Genomic DNA, 2,819 nt, shown 5'->3' with positions numbered 1-2,819 from the left:
CTATAAATAGTCATTTTGTAGAAGAAATTAAGGGGGTGTTTGGCAAATGGGATGGCCTAAACATTGTAGTTGATGTAGATTGATGTGAAAAAAAGTAAGAATGTTTGGTATAAAAAAAAAAAATAAAAAAGTGGTATGAAAAAGTGAAAAAATTTTGTTTTGTAGTGATTTTTTTATTTGAATAATAATAAAAAGTGAATGATTTGATATTAAAAGTGAAAAAGTTAGAATGTTTTGATGTTGATTTTTTTGGAAAATGGTGATGAACAGTATTTGGCCCATCCCCATCCCCATTACCAAACAAACCCTAAGATCGAGTTGAATGTCAGTGCATTGACTGTGAAGTATACGGCACGTTGCTTCCCACCTTTTTTCATTTTTGGGCTAAAGCTTCATGTCTATCACTGTTTCTTTGTTTAAAACGTCGGCTTCGTTCTTAAAATTTGTATCAAAATGAGAACGGTTAATTGAAGACTAATCATAAGGAGTGGTTGGTCCAGTTTTTTTTTTATTATTTTTATTATTTTTTTTAATTTATTTATTTAAAATGAGGGTAGCATCATCGCCGGTTTCGGTCTGGTTTTTGGCTGTCCCTATTTGGCCAAATGAGAGTGGTCAATCTCCTCCTTTGGCCAAATAAGAGTGGTCGAAGCCACACTCAATTTTTTTTAATTTTTAATTTTATTTTAACCCTTTTTCTATTTTTACTTTTTTAACGTTTTATTCTGTAGCATTTTTTGGAGTTTAGGAGCTAAAAATTTGCGTGTGCACATGACTTAATTTCCATCCAAACACATGGAAAATCTTAAAGAATAGACTAAGAGCTTACTCTATACTTTATACTTTTTGGGGGCAGAGGGGTAAAATATGTTTTCTTTATTTTAAAAGTAATAAATACTTGTGTAAAAAATCATAAGCATTTATTTTGAAATAATCTCCTTGCTTAAGCTCAATTGACTGCTTTAAGTATTCATGAGTGCTAAGATCGAAATTATAATTTAAGGAAATTTACATGATAGAAGATCTTATAAATTCTAAAATATCTTAATCCCAACGTATGAGACTAGGTATCATTTGTTATTTCTTTTTGTAAATTCACCATTGAACATAGATGAACAAGAAATGGGCAAATTATTGATATGGCCCGGAATAAAAGATTTTGAGGTTTATTGATATTTGGCAATGGAAAATGCTAGCTTTTCTCCCATTTTACTCTCACCCACTTTATTTTTTAACGTGACAATGACAATCAATCCCTCAAAATATAATATGGCGCATCTTCTATACAGTTGTGGATGTTTTTGCCCGCCAATAAATGAGTGCCAACTCATATTATCACAAATTAGAAAATAAGTTTGGCTACACCAAATAATATTTTGCAAACATCAAACGAAAACAACAAAAAGCCTACAAAATTTTACAGAATGGTCTGAACCCAAAAACTTACAGAATCATACACCATTGGACCCAAACCTTCTCAGATAATTTCCCTCTCTCTCCCTCTCTCTGGTGTGGAGCTCAATTCGAATACTGAGTCACTGACGATTACTTAAAATATAATGCTTTCGTGCTCCTCAACCTCGTTGGACCTTGTAACTCTCTCTCTCTCTCTCTCTCTCTCTCTCTAGTATGGCATTACGACATTGAGTGTCTCTTTGTTCATATTTTTCTTTCTTTGCGTGTTTGGTGCAGAGTTTTCACTTGGGTCTTCCCAATAACTGGAGTTTGGAAACTTTTAGAAGATCAAGATTTTGTCATTCTGACGTGGGTTGGTTACTTTCCCTTTCAACTTTCAAGACAATTGCTTTCATAGTAAATTAGTAATGCATGTTTGGTTGCTGAGAAAACGGTTGAAAGAAAGGTTTACTTTTTGATACCCCTTTTCCTTTTCCTTATTTAAGTAATGATAAAAGAAAGGTCATTCTAATCAAACTTTCTGCTTATTGTTTAATGTCCTTTTAATGTCCACTTCCTTCTATTTTTTTTATTTTAATGTTTTGAAATGATATGAATTTCGTTCTTCTATTCGTTGTCTTGTTTGTTTGTGTTTGCTTTAATTGCTTCACACTTATTTTTCAATTTCTCTATGTTGTTTTCATTTCTTCTGCTATGCTTAAGATGGCAGCATTCGAGAGGATGGCAACCATCTATTGATCTTACATCACAATTTATGATAATGGCTCCAACTTTTTTGGATGTGACATTCAAGATGACGGATTTGTACCTTCAGCACATGTAAAATGAAAATGGGTCATTCAATTTGCATGGTACAAGAAAAGAGGCCCTGAATAGCTTTAGATCATAAGTTTTGGTTGATATCCCAATGGGTGAGCATCAAATATTTTATAGCTCATTTATCCATCCTCAATTGTAACCATCAAAAATTTGTGTATATCAAATTGAATATTTAAATTAACATGTAATATAGCATTATAATGGGATACTTTTGAAAACAATATCTAAGAATAAGTTTTAGAGAAATGCTAGGGGTACAAAACTTGTGAGATTACAAGAGGACTTCTTCTTTTTCCCTCTCTAAATCATACACATCCGGGTTATATTTTACTTTTTACAGAAATTGTACAGTTGATGTAGGCTTGAGGCAAAATCAGCATTTTATGTTGTAAAATCTATAAATTCCTTAATTGTTATCACAGTGGGAAAAGGGGGAAGAAAAATGAAGAGAGAAAAAAAAATTGTCTTACAATTCAATTCTTCTGTTTGAAGGATCAAAAGGTTCAGGAATTATGGTTCTGTTATATTTGAGGTTTGAAAAACTATCAAAACTTGAGGAGTTTCATTAAAAGTGAACCGATAAA

The sequence above is a fragment of the Corylus avellana genome, chromosome ca6, assembly GCF_901000735.1.
Source record: "Corylus avellana chromosome ca6, CavTom2PMs-1.0".
In the NCBI taxonomy this organism is placed as follows: domain Eukaryota; kingdom Viridiplantae; phylum Streptophyta; class Magnoliopsida; order Fagales; family Betulaceae; genus Corylus; species Corylus avellana.
This window is presented reverse-complemented; position numbering follows the sequence as displayed.